Source organism: Natator depressus, chromosome 4, assembly GCF_965152275.1.
Source record: "Natator depressus isolate rNatDep1 chromosome 4, rNatDep2.hap1, whole genome shotgun sequence".
Taxonomy (NCBI): Eukaryota; Metazoa; Chordata; order Testudines; family Cheloniidae; genus Natator; species Natator depressus.
Window position 1 is genome coordinate 66,510,470 of NC_134237.1, and position 14,840 is coordinate 66,525,309.

The following is a 14,840-nucleotide window of genomic DNA, read 5'->3' on the forward strand; positions in this document are numbered from 1 at the left end:
ACCTTTAAAAATCTGGTCATTAGTGAATATTTTTCTACACACAAATTGCAACATGTGAAAAAAAACACTAAGGTGCTAGACAGAGGCAAGATAACAGTTGACAAAAACAATATCCACTGGTGAATCAAAAAAAAAGTTTTGAGACTAACCCAGGATATCAGTCAGCCTTAAAGTCACACCATCCCCAAGAATAAACTTGTGCATGCATCCGATGAAATGAGCTATAGCTCACGAAAGCTTATGCTCAAATAAATTGGTTAGTCTCTAAGGTGCCACTAGTACTCCTTTTCTTTTTGTGAATACAGACTAACACGGCTGCTACTCTGAAACCTGTCCTTGTGCATGGTGTGACCCTATACCCCATATTCTTCACAGACATATGCTTATGATATGGCATAACTAAGATATGTTTTATGCAAGATGGGTCACGTAAGGTATCACTGGAAAGGTTATGATTTACTGAGTATGATTATCTCATTTGTATGCACGTATCATTTCTGTATCTGAAGTTAGGAATATTGACTATGTAACAATGTACAACCATGTTTACACTTGGGGAATGCCTACCAGACAGTATGCAATCAGCCTGGATGGGCCATTAGGAAGGACAATAGGACTCTAAAGATGCTAATCTCCCTTCCTGAGAAATTTCAGGGATGCTGCTTTAACAGTGCAGGGTCAGGTGATCATGTCATCTGGTACTGGACACAATCTTGGACTTCTAGTGTTTTTCCATTAAGAGGGGGTGGGGGTCAAACTGGGAAACAAAGGATTTCCACCATATGCAAATCCTATTTAAGGCTGGGGACTGAGTTAATCTTGGTTCTTCTCCACTGCCTCCCTACCCAAGAAAGAAGACTGCTGAAAACACCTGAAAAAACAAGGGAACTAAGCAGGATGCAGGGGCTGAGCTCAAGTGAAAAAGGTCTAGCCTGTGAAAGGAATATCTGGAGATTTAAGCTGCATTCAAGCCGTGCAGTTTACCTTTGAGAAACTCTGCAACCTGTATAAAACAACACGTAGGGTGAGAACTTGCTACTATTAACTATTTAATTTAGTGTAATAAGCTTAGTTTGCGTGTTTTGTTTTATTGGCTCAGTAATCAACTTTGTCCTGTTTGCTATCCCTTATAATAACTTAAAATCTACCTTTTGTAGTTAATAAACTTTTTTGTTTATTCTATAACTAGTTTGTGTAATTCATAACTGGAGGGGGGCGGGAAACTTTGCATATCTTCCTCCAAATTGAGGGAGGGAACGAATTTCATGAGTTTATGCTGGATAGATCTCTATACAGAGCAAGACAATATAATTTGGGGTTTACACTCCAGAGGGTGTTGAGTGCTGGGCAATCCCTGAGCTGTCTTCCCGCACAGACTCTATGATGCTACAGCTGGGAGTGTCCCTACCTGTGTGTGTGCGCAGCAGGACAGGGTGAGGGAGCCCAGGCTGGTGGAAAGGGTGGGCTCAGTGGAACCCCAGAACATCAGGTGGCACCCCAGAAGAGGGGACAACTCTTTTTATAATGGGGAAAAAGCCCAAACATTTAGAATTAAAAACGAATATAGTAATATAAACAGGAAGTGTTATACCAGATGTGATTGCTGAAGCTCCCAGTAACTTCAATGATTCTTACTAAATCTATGCACAATTATATCCATCCAATAGTAACAAATGTAAATAAATGTAAATGATGAAGTGCTAAGAGTAAGAAATACATTTTAAACAGTAAACAAGTTAAAGGAGCGAAACCACACTTACAGTGCATCACAAGAAAAAGGCAATCCAATTCAAGCCATCAGAACACCAGCTCAAATGCATTTGGGCAGGGGTTCTCAAATTGGGGGTCGGGACCCCTCAGGGGGTTGTGAGGTTATTGCCGGGGGGGGGGGGGTTGCAAGCTGTCAACTTTGCTCCAGCATTTATAATGGTGTTAAATATATTAAAAAGTTTTTAATTTATAAGGGGGGGGTCCCACTCCTAGGCTTGTTATGTGAAAGGGGTCACCAGTAAAAAAGTTTGAGAGTCCCCGCATTTGGGATTGCTGTGAGGCTTTATGCAGTCTTAGAAACTGATAAAGGATACTTGTAAACACCAACACCGTGTATAAATGTGATAATGTTTGGCCGGGGAGGGAGAATGTATGTAAACTATTTCACTGGTCTCCTTGAACAGCTCCGACATCACCTCCGACAGGGCAGAGCTGCCTTGTCTGGGCACGGGGTGCTGAGCTCCACCATCCTGCGAGGGTGAGAACAGGCCCCTGGTCCTCATCATCTAATGTTTGCAACCACTGCAGCTAGCTCGCCCCGCCAGCCGGGGTAACTTATCCCCTCTGCCGTCCCCAGTGCCTAGTTCACAGTCCCGACTCCTGCCCCCGCCCCTCCTCCCGGTGCTCGCCCTTCTCCTGGGCAGTCAGCCCCCCGCCCCAGCTTTGCCCCTCTGCCCGCCTTCTAGCCCCGCGCCCAGCACCCCCGAGGCAGCCCGCTCCGCCGAGGTTACTGCGCCCGCTCAGTGACAGCCAAGCAGCGACCGGCGGCGGGCAGAGAACGTAACGTTACTCCGGCAGCCCTCGCTGAGACTACAGCTCCCAGCGTGCCACAGCTCCCCGCCGCGCGGAGAGCACAACTCCCGGGAGGCAATGCTCGGCCACGGGCCCGGCGGCTTGTGCCCGTTGCATGCCGGGAGCTGTAGTCTCCGGCGCACGGAAGTGTCACCGTTGTAATCTCCTCCCCGTGGAAAGGCGCGCGGCTCCGTCGCAGTCCCGAGCGGAGAGGACGTTATTCGGAGTGCCGCGAAGGCTCAGCTATGCTCGTCTGTGTCTTTGACAACTTCCGCTGCGTTGGGGAGGCATGGAGGAGGGAAGAGCGTATCTCTAGTCTGATTGGCTGAAAGGAAAGCGAGGGGCGGGAAGAAAGACCCTTAACACCGGCCTCTCTCCATTTTGATTGGGTACAGGGCCCGATGCCGACGTGGATGCAGGGGTGGAAAGTCCTTCCCTTTTTGACTGCGGGCCACAACGTCTCCCCAGGGGAAGGGAGAGGTGTTGGGCCCAGGCAAACGTGAGCGGCGCCGCGAGCTAAAGCCTGGAGACTCCGCGACTCGGCGCCACGCTGTCAGCGTCACGTGGCAGGGCCTGTCGCAGGAACTGTTGCTCTGGGGGCCGTTGGTGAGCACGCGGGCGCTGGGCGGGGCCGAGCATGGCGACGGCCCAGGCCCTGGAGAGCCTGCAGGTGGAGGCCAGCTGCTCCATCTGCCTGGACTACCTGAGTGACCCCGTCACCATTGACTGTGGCCACAACTTCTGCCGGGGCTGCATTTCCCGCTGCTGGGAGGAGCTGGAAAGCCACTTCCCCTGCCCTGTCTGCCGCCGGCGCTTCCACCTCCGCTGCTTCCGTACCAACCGCCAGCTGGGCAACGTGGCCGAGATTGCCCGGCAGCTCCGTGCCAAGCGCAGCCAGCGACACCGGCGTCCCCGTCCTGATGCCGCCAGGGTTCTGTGCCATAAGCACCAACAGGTCCTCAGTCTCTTCTGCGAGAAAGACCAGGAGGCTGTGTGCCTAGCCTGCCGCATCTCCTGCCACCACCGTGACCATGCCGTGGGTCCCCTTGACAGGGCCGCCCTGGCCCATAAAAAGAAGCTGCGTGCCTACCTGGGTCCCCTGAAGAGGCAGGTAGAAGATGCTCGTAAATTCCTCTCCAGCGAGCAGAAGAAGCCAGCTGAACTGAGGGAGAAAGTTGAGAGCAGGCGGCAGAAAATTGCATCCGAGTTTGAGAGGCTGCACCAATTCCTGCAGGAGGAGCAGCAGGCTGTGCTTCGGCGGCTGGAGGATGAGGAGAAGGAGGTTCTGCAGAGGCTGAGTGAGAACGCTGCCAAGCTTGCTGACCACAGCACCAGCCTCAGTAAACTCATCACAGAGATTGAGGAGAGGTGCCAGCAGCCAGCCATTGACCTACTGAAGGGCATAAAGAGCACCCTGAACAGGTGTGAAAACATCAAGATCCCCAAGGCCATCTCCATTGAGCTGAAGAAGGACAGTTGCAGTTTTCCACTGCAGCACTTTGCCCTGAAGAAAATGATAAAGAAATTCAAAGCAGATGTGACTCTGGATCCCAAAACAGCTCATCCTAACCTTATACTGTCCGAAGACCGCAAAAGTGTGAGGTTCGGAGAGACCAAGCAGGATCTGCCTGACAATCCTGAGCGATTTACTTATTACCCATTTGTTCTGGGCTCGGAGGGATTTGTCTCAGGAAGACATTACTGGGAGGTGGAGGTGGGAGACAAGACTCAATGGACTTTGGGAGTTTGTAGGGACTCTGTGACTAGGAAAGGGAAAATTACACCATCACCTGAGGATGGATATTGGAGACTCAGGCTGTGGAATAAAGATGTTTACACAGCTCTTACTTCCAGTCCCACACCCCTACTGTTGAGAGTGAAGCCTAAACGGATTGGGATTTTCCTGGATTATGAACTGGGTGAGATTTCATTTTACAATCTGAATGACCATTCTCACATCTACACTTTCACTGAAACTTTTACAGAGAAACTCCGGCCTTTTTTCTATCCCGGAGTCCATACAACTCCTCTGATAATCCGACCAGTTACAGATTGGGAATAATGAAATCAAGACATTAAAAAAATTCTGGTTTTCTAAATTTATTTATTTTATTTTAAAGTGGTCCTTTTCACTTCTAGTAATGGAGTGAAGACCTGTTGGTTTAATCCTAGAATTTAAGGACAGAAGGGACTATCAGATCATCCAGTCTGAGTTCCTGTATATCCTAGGCCACCAGCTCCACCCAGTACCCACACATTGAACTCAACAACCGAGAGTTCAAAACCATTAGAACAGTTGTGCACCTTCTCACAGTAATTTCTTTCTACAATCCGAAGGCATATTTTCTTTTACGGAATGGAAGAATTGGCTTGTTATCTGCTAGTAGATATCCCATTCTTCTCCAGAGCGGAGGAGAGAGCCCAGGTTATCAAGGAGTAAACTGATCTAAGAGGATATTGTTTGTTTGAAAGTTTTATACACAACAGTGATGTATAGAAAGTTAGATGAGCTTATGCTACTATATTTCTACTATGGCTTTTTTGTTAGAGGAATGGTATGTGTTAACTTTTGCTGGGAGTGCAAACTGCAGTTAAAGTTGTATTTAGACTTCCAGTATAACTTGTTTTCAAATTTTCATGATTTTCATAAAAAAATTTCCTTTGTGACTAAATGATTTTTTGTGTGTAAAGTTGGGGAAAATCTGTCAACTTGTTAAGTTATGATGAGAGTTTGGGGATAAAATGACTGTTTTCTACCCTAAAACATGGTTTTAGTTTCAGGTGACTGTAAAATGGTATCGTGGGTTTCATGTGTTTTACTAATTCTAAACTAAATTTGCTCAGTTTAGAAGTTAATAAAATGGCTTTTTTTTTTTTTTTTTTTTTTTTATTATTTTTAAAAAAATAGTCAGTCCTGCAAACTCAATCTGGGCACTGACCATCAATCTGGGTTCTCTCTTCTTTAGGCATAATAAAGATTCTGCAGATTAAATTATAATCCTATTACAATCCAGTTCAGTTATCTTTAGGAGGTTTTGTATACATATGTAACTGAAGGCAGAATTTGTTCCTGCAACTGAAATTTTAACAAAACTGTTTCACCATAATCAGACTGACATTCACAGCATCAACTATTCCTCTTCCCTCCTCAAAAAACCCAAATCTTACAGAAGGTTCTGTGTTTAGGGTAAACTGAAAAAGGAAGAAAGCAAGAGAATCCAAGTGGTCTACTAGGACTCGTCTACACTTGGAAGCTTATCAAAATGCCCACTCTGAAATAATTATTACAGAGTAGTGACTTTGGTATAAACTGCTATGTGGATACTCTTATTTGAGGATTTATCCCTCCTCATTCCATTATTTTTGATGCGGCATGGACCTTTAAGTCTGATTTGGAGCTACAGGAATGCTATGACATTCATGGATTTCCCCCCCCCCCCCCCCAAACGAAGGAAAAACCCCTAAATCAAAGCAGCAGTAAGGTCACAATTTAAATATGCACAAAAATGAGGGGTAGATGGAGTCATGCTAAGCATTTGTAAAAAACAGTTACCTGTGTTTCCTTAACTGTTGTTTTTAGAGATGTTGCACATGTCCATTTCACTGTGGGTGTATGTGCTCCTCATGTACAGTTGTCAGAAATTTTTTCCCTTGGCAGTACCCATCGGGGATGTGTAAGTGCCCTCTGATGCCTCACAGCACTGCACCCAGGTATAAAGGGCTATGCTACCCCCCTCCGTTCTTTCCTACCAGAAAGACTGGAATGGACATGTGCAACACATCTCAAAGAACACGTAAGGAAAGGTAGATAACTATTTCTTTCTTGGAGTGATTTTACATATGCATTCCCCTGTAGGTGACTCACAAGCAGTTTGAACTGGCCGTTGGCTTGGAGTCTACTTGAACAGGGATTGTAGGACCATGCATCAAAATCTTTTAGTGTGTCTAGATTGATAAGAGATGGCATAAGAGGAGGCAAATGTATGGACTGATGACCAGATTGCCACCCTACAACTGTTCAATATAGGTACAGGAAGGATGCAGAAGCTGCCTGCAACCTGGTTGAGTGAGACACGTAAATCAATCAGTAGCATAAACAAATACAGGTGGAAATCCAGGAAGAGTTCCTCTGGGTGGTTTAGGGTGGTCCCTTACTCTGTCTGAAATGGCGATGAAGACCTGAATGGCTTAGTCTGATCTAAGTAAAAAGCCAAAGCTCTTCTAACAGGTAGAGTATGGAATTTTTCATCTGTTTTACTTGAATGTAGCTTTGGAAAGAGTTGGTAAATTAATTAAGCAATTTATGTGAAAAATCAGAAACCATCTCAGATAGGAATTTAGGGTCAAAGGTAAAATCTTGTCCATGAAGAAAATTGTATAGAGAGGCTCTGATACTAAAGCTTCTGGCTGAAGTCATAGCAACCAAGAAAGCCACCTTCATAGACAGGGGGAACAGAACAAGGCACAAAAGGGACCCACAAGCTTTGCTAGACCCTAACTTTAAACTCCTCTGTGGAACCAGGCTATGAACCTGTGAGTATAATCTGAGAAAACCCTTTTAGAAATCTGATGGATATAGGTTTTGAAAAAATTGATAGGTTATCCACAGGAGGGTGGATAGCTGCCAGATGGACTCTGATGGAACTAAAAGCTAATCCTTTCTGTTCTAGAAACAAAAGGTAGTCCAAGATATGGCACATCGGAGCCTGAGCTGGAGGGGGCACTTTTTTGTACGAGACAGAGAATCTCCTCCATTTAGTAAGTTTAAGTAAACTTTGAAGGTTTTCTACCATTTAGCAGTGCTTTGTGCATTCTTTAGAGCAAATATGTTGAGATTAGCCATGAAGCATCCACACTGTCAGGTGGAGGGTCTGACTGAAAGTTGGGATAAAGGAGGTGGCTGGGGCCCTGAGAGATCACATCCACATCTCTTGGGAACAACAGCAGAGGTCTGAGCAATAGAGGTAGTAGAGACGAAAACCAATGCTGATAGGGCCATGCTGGGGCTATTAGAATAAGGAGAGCAGACCCTTGCTTGACTTTGGACAGGAGCAGAACTGGAGGGAAGGCACAGAGCAGGCCTTTTGACTAGGATATGAGGAAAGCATCTATCAGTGAACTTGGGCTGTGACCTCCTCAGGAACAAAAAAGACATTTTTTTTGTTTGCTCGTGTTACAAATAGATCCACTTGGGGAATTCCTCCCTACTGGAAAATGGCCCTGGATACATCTGGGTCAAGAGACCACTCAGTGACCTGCACATGACTCAAGCAGAGGCGACACGTGGGGTGGGCAGCCCCCAGATTTCTGCCACGGTTTATACCTTTTTTCCTCTTTTTCTTTTTTTAGTGGGAAGTTGGTTCAAAATATATGTTCCCACCGCCCCCCATCAACAGTTATGCTTCACCTCTGTGCTCAGACAGTCTGCCAGAGTGTTTTGAATTCCCAGAATGTAAGCTGCTTTCAGGTTGATGGAACTGGAGAGGCAGAAAACCAAGAGGAGGATTGCCTCTTAGCATAACAGGTCCAAGCACTTAAGAAGTGGGAAGGGCAGCTAGAAAAATTGGGGTGGGGAAAGATGGCACTCATTGATAAGGGGTAGACTGTTCTCAACTAACAGGTCAAAATGACTGAGAACCCAGTTTGCCTAGGAGAACTGGCAGCTGCACAAGAGGGGGAAGAAGGAAGATGCCTCTTGTAACTTCTGCTCCTCTTTTTGGGTATGTGACAAGAAGGGCTGAAACTGTTGGGATTGCTGTAGTTTTCTTTTTGGCAACAGTGTATATATTTCCAGAGACTTACGGGTCACCCATGAATCCTTAAGACTATAAAGCCTTCTTGGAAAACAACCAGATGCTTTCAAATGGGAGGTCTTGAATGGTTTGTTGCACATCAGGGGAAGACTTGACTGCAGCCAAGATGAACACTGCATCTCAATGACAGAAGCAATAGCTCAATCCACAGAGTCTGTTGCATCCAGGCTTACTTGCAATGCTGTTCTGGCTAGTAATTTTCCCTCTTATACCATAGCAGGGAACTTGTGTTTTGCCTTGTCCAGAAGCTTGTCTTTGAACTTCAGGATATTATCCCACAGGCTGCAATTGTATCAACTCAGCACAGCCTCTTGGTTTGCAAATCCTGATCCTAAACAGTAAACCTGTGGAATAAAGTTACCAGCTGACTAGATCTAGCTTTTTAGCTTCTTTCCTTTTGGAAGCAGAAGCCTGGTGTTCCTGTCTCTCTCTTTCATTAGCAGCAGTGACTAGCAAGGAGCATGGAGAAGGGTGGCTAGAGAAGTGCTAATCCCTGTGAAGAGACATCTCTTTTCTCCACCCTTTTAGCAGAGGGAGGCAGGGAAGATGAGGTCAGCCATAAAATCTTCTCAGGTTCCAGCGTACCCTAATAGGGAGAGCTACCCAAGAGGGTTCTGCAAAGGCTAAAATGTCCATGAGTCTGGGAGTCTTTTCCTACACCTCTTCTGGTTGGATATCCAGAGCAGCAGCCAGCCTCCTTAATGTGTTTTGATGAGCTCTGAACTAATCAGGAGGGGAAGAAATAGACTGTCACTACCACCTCATCAGGTGCCAAAGAGGCTACGGGTTGTTGAGGAGGTCTCTTCCCCCAGTTCTTCCCAGGAGTGTCCTGAGCATGTGGTTCCCCCTGCATGGCATTGGTTGCGGTGTGGGGGAAGGGAAGATGGTGACCCTACTGCAGGTGCTCCTAGCACCTAGCAGATGTAGAAGAGTGTACCCAATTGGGAGCCAGGAACTGTACTTTAGAAAATAATATTCTAAATTTATTCTTGTAGCTAACTATGTACAGATATACTATCGTAGAAGGTATAGTATACACTAAAAGAAGGGAGACTTACAGGTACAAAGATCACAGCTCCAACAACTTTTGCTGGTGGTAAGAGGGAACTGAAGGACATTGGGGGAAGCATGGCCCTTTCTAGCCACATGCACTGTTGTGAGGCACCAGAAGGGCACTCACACTGTCCCAGCATGAACTCCTGAGAGAAAAATCTCCAAAATCTGTTCATGAAGTACATGCATACTTACAGGGGAATGGACATATGCAGTTACTTGAAAAAGAACATTAACTTACCAGCATTGCACAATTCTCAAATTTGAATCCCAGCTGGCTGGCACTTAAAATAAAAGGGCCTGATTTTCAGAGATACTGAGCACTCACAGCTCCAATTTAAGGTCCTGGTTCTATATACATGTTCTAAAATCTTTACTGTAAGGGAGTCCTAAGCAGGTGTAGTAGCCACTCTATGTGAAAATTAGGTCACTTCTATTTAAGTGCTTGCTTTCAAACACACAAAAGTTTTAAAATATACCTTGCTGCATGTATTTGTCTAGTAATTGTGAATGGCATATTTGTGCTGCATGGATGAGTGAATGACTTGTGCATTTTGAATTTGTAATTTTAAAGTTACAGAAAAAAATTTCAAAAATGTATTCATGTTTCCTTGATTGGGTAATTTAGAAGTCTAAATGTGCCAAAGTAGCCCACTGCCATAACTAAAGTCTGATTTTTAGAGCCTTTCTTCCCATTGAAGTACTCTGTCTCTGCCTGGATGGTCTTCATCCAATTAGGGATTTAAATTTCTAGTTGGAGTTTTGGAAGATAATTTTAAATTTTTCTCCACCAACCCATGACCTCATTAAGAGTTGATGTTGCCTAGGATCAGGGCCTTTTTCACAGAGGTAGGGTCTGACTAACATTCTTTTTCCCTGGCAGATTAGCACTTGGATAGGAATGTGGTGGCAGGTGATTTTGAACAACATATCTGTTGGTCACCAAAGATGGCAGTTGTTTCAAGTAGGAAAGAGATCTGAAAAAAACCGAAGAGAACTAACTCATCTGTTACTCGAGCTAGATTAGTTTGGGTGAACATTTCACATCCTGAGTTGGACAGCTCTGTTCTGCAGTTATATGAGCATTTTTCTTCTGTGTTACTGTCACATGTACCCTTTTTTAGTTAGATTGCTTCCCCCTTCCTGCAGTTTTAAATGTATCGTGTCTTAGAGAAATAGACTTCTCTGTGAAAAGTAAGAGAAGTACGAAGCTGAAGAAAAAGCATCACAATACCTGCCACAAAATCAGAAATGGACAGGAATACAAAAAATACTCCAAAACTTTTCTTGGACATAAATGTCTTTATTCAGTGATATTCACTACATTTGTGTATCTGGTCACTATAATAAATTGCTTGAAAGGGAAAACAGCTACTTTAACTCTTGTATTAATTTAGACAACTTGTTTCAATCCTTAGATATGTTTTGAGTAACTCTAGATTTGAGAAAAGTAATGGTTAGTGGAACAAATTTTGTAAAACAAGTCTAACAATTACATGTTAGTTACTTATAGAAAGAGATGGGACCTGTTCATTCAGTGCACATTGTGTTTGAATGCATGTGACATTGAGTGCTGGTGTAAATTGCAAAGTCCACGCTAGCCTTAGCTTTGTCCCCATAGACTGTGGTACTAGGTTATGTGGGTATTCTAACCACTTCCACTAGTGTGCTTCATATTAGCATACGTATATATATGCAGAGCCCTCTTCATTCTGGAAAAATAAACATCAAGCTGCTGTGATGAGCATTTATAATTAAAAGGTTAAGTAATCTGTTTACACTAATCTGTAAAACAGTGTTATAAATTCATAGATTCCAAGGCTGGAAGGGACCATTGTGCTCATTTAGTCTGACCTTCTTGATAATACAGGCCATAGAACTTCCCTAAAATAATTCCTAGAGCATATTTTTAAAAAGCATCCAGTCTTGTTTTAAAAATGTCAGTGATACTGAATCCACCAAGACCCTTTGTAAGTTGTTCCCATGGCTAATTACTCTCCGTTAAAAATGTACACCTTATTTCCAGTCTGAATGTCTAGCTTCAGCTTCTAGCCACTGAATCGTGTTTACCTTTTTCTGCTAGACTGAAGAGCCTATTGTTTAATATTTGTTCCCCAAGCAGTACTTAGATTGCAATCAAGCCACCCCTTAACCTCTTTGGCCTGGTCTACAGTATGCAGTTATTTCGGAATTAGCCGAGTTACTTCGAAATAAAATTGATTCTGTCCACACGACCAAACCAGTTTTTTCGATTTAAAGGGTTCTTTAATCTGATTTCTGTACTCCACCTCAGTAAGTGGAGTAGCATTAAAATCGAGATCGCAGTACAGGTACTGTGGACGCAATTTGATGATATTGGCCTCCGGGAGCTATCCCAGAATGCTCCCTTGTGACCACTCTGGACAACTCTCTGAACTCTGATGCATTAGCCAGGTAGGCAGTAAAAGCTCCGGGAACTTTTGAATTTCCTGTTTGGTTGCAATCAGCACAGGCCACCATCACAGGTGACCACGCAGTCCCAGATTCGGAAACGAGCTCCAGCATCATCCGAACAGGAGGTACTGGATCTCACTGCATGTTGGAGAGATGAATCTGTTACGGCAGAACTACGTTCCACAATAAGAAACGCAAATACGTATGCTAAAGTTTCCAGGGCCATGACGGAAAGAGGCTACTCCAGGGATGCAGAACAGTGTACCAAAAAGCCAGGGAGGCGAATGGGTGCTCTGGGTCACAGCCCCATACATGCTGCTTCTACCATGAGCTCCATGTAATTATGGGGGGGAGGGGACACCACCACTACCGCACCACTGTCCGTGGACACCTGCAAGGGGGGGAGTAGAATGGAGCGAGGAGGATGAGTTTTTGGAGGACGAAGAGGATGATGACAGTGCACAGGCGGCAAGTAGGGAATCTGTTTTCCTCCCTAGCCAGGAACTAATCTTAATGCTGGAGCCAATAGCCTCCCCCCGCTCCTGGACCATGACCCTGGAGAAGGCACTGCTGGTGAGTGAGAGCTTGAGTGGAGCCACGCGGTGGGGAGAAACCCAGCCATGCTGGGCTTTTCGCGCTTAGTTTAAAGGGCTCATCCCTGCTCAGAGCCTCATCGGAGCCACGCGGTCGGTGGTGGGGGAGGAGGAAGGGTGTTGTGTGAAGTGATCGTCCCAGAGAGCCCGCAGGCCCTCCTTTTATATGGCAGGCCCTCCTTTTATAAACCCACCAGGCATTGCTTGCTATGGGAAAAGGGGCCTGGCAGTTTGAAAGCATTGAAATGAATGCGGAAGAAGCAGAACCCCGCGTGCCCCTAGGGTTTACCATGGCTGCCTGCAAACTGAATTCTGTTGCCTGGCCACGTGTGATGGCTTACTCACACCATGGCAGGCACTTCAGTATAAGAGGCAAAATGAGACCTTGTACAGAAAAAATATGTGCTGTGTACTAGGACTTGCCTGTTTCACTGAGAAACAGTGTCATATTTTGGAGAACAAAGGGATCTTTTAAAATACTACCCTCCCTTTTTCCTCCTCCCACAGCAGGTGCAAATGTTTCAACGCTGCCCCTTCAGGGTCTAGAGGCTAGTCCAGATTAGAAGGCGGAAAAAACAAACTCGGGACGCCATGTTTGCTGAACTCATGCAGTCCTCTCGCACTGATAGGGCCCAGTTGAATGCGTGGAGGCAAACAATTGCGGAGTCATAGAATACCAGGGTTGGAAGGGACCTCAGGAGGTCATCTAGTCCAACCCCCTGCTCAAAGCAGGGACAATCCCCAGTTTTTGTCCCAGATCCCAAAGGGCCCCCTCAAGGATTGAACTCACAACCCTGGGTTTAGCAGGCCAATGCTCAAACCACTGAGCTATCCCTCCCTGAATTTACAGCGTTACATGAATACAAAGAGAGAAGGGACGTGCGCGATGAGAGCAGGCAGGATGCTATGGTCAAGCTCATGGGGGAGAAAAATGACATGCTCCACTGTATGGTGGATCTAATGTGGGAAAGGCAGCAAGACCACAGACTGCCGCTGCAGCCCCTGTATAACCGCCCTCCCTCCTCCCCAAGTTCCATAGTGTCCTCACCCAGACGCTCAAGAACACGGAAGGGGGAGGCTACGGGGACTCACCCAGTCAACCCCAGAGGATTGCACAAGCAGCAGAAAAATGACATATCCTAAATTTTGATTTGGTTTCTGGACTTGTCCTTCCCTCCTCCTCCACCTCCTTAACCCAATCCCCTTCCCTCCCCCCCGCAGCTTCTGATTTCTCTGTTTTATGCAACAAATAATAAAGAACGGTTTTTAAACAATTGTGACTTTATTTCCGTTAAAATTTTTATATTTTTAGGGGGTGGGTAACTTTGAGAAAAAAAAAGTCACACCATATCCCGGCCAGTCATGAAACTGGCTTTCAAAGCTTCTCTGATGTGCAGTGGGCCCTGCTGCACTCTTCTAATTGCCCTGTTGTCTGGCTGTGTGAAAGTGGTCGCCAGGTGAGTTGCCTCAACCTCCCACACTACCATAAAATGTCTCCCCCTTACTCTCACAGATATTGTGGAGCACACAACAAGCAGCAATTACAATTGGAATATTGGTTGTGCTGAGATCTAACTGAGTCAGTAAACTGCGCCAGTGTGCTTTCAAACGTCCAAGTGCACATTCTACCACCATTCTGCACTTACTAAGCCTATAGTTGAACTGCTCCTTACTACTGTCCAGAGTGCCTGTGTACGGCTTCATAAGCCATGACATTAACAGGTAGGCTAGGTCCCCGAGGATAACTACAGGCATTTCAACATCCTCAACAGTAATTTTCTGGTCTGGGAAGTAAGTTCCTTCCTGCAGCTGTTCAAACAAACAGACCAGAGTTCCTGAAGATTCGAGCGTCATGCACCTTTACCGGCCATCCCACGTTGATGTCGGTGAAACGTCCCTTGTGATACACCAGTGCTTGCAGCACCATGGAAAAGTACCCCTAGCGGTTTATGTACTGGCCGCCCCGGTGTTCCAGGGCCAAGATAGACGGAACACATATCCTTATCGCCCTGCTGCAGTTAGGGAACCCCAGCGCATTAAAGCCATCCAGTATGACCTGCACATTTCCCGAAGTCACTACCCTTGATAGCAGCTGGTCAAGGATTGCGTTGGTTACTTGCAGCATAGCAGCCCTGTCATAAATATAAAGGGAAGGGTAAACCCCTTTAAAATCCCCCCTGGCCAGAGGAAAAATCCTCTCACCTGTAAAGGGTTAAGAAGCTAAAGGTAACCTCGCTGGCACCTGACCAAAATGACCAATGAGGAGACAAGATACTTTCAAAAGCTGGGAGGAGGGAGAAAAACAAAGGGTCTGTGACTGTCTGTGTGATGCTTTTGCCAGAGACAGAACAGGAATGGAGTCTTAGAACTTAGTAAATCTAGCTAG

At 45.5% G+C, this 14,840-nt stretch overlaps 1 pseudogene; it reads left to right on the forward strand.

The window, feature by feature from the left end:
- The first annotated feature begins 2,619 nt into the window (after positions 1–2,619).
- LOC141985866 (E3 ubiquitin-protein ligase TRIM39 pseudogene) lies at positions 2,620–5,295 on the forward strand (annotated as a pseudogene).
- The last annotated feature ends 9,545 nt before the right edge of the window (positions 5,296–14,840 follow it).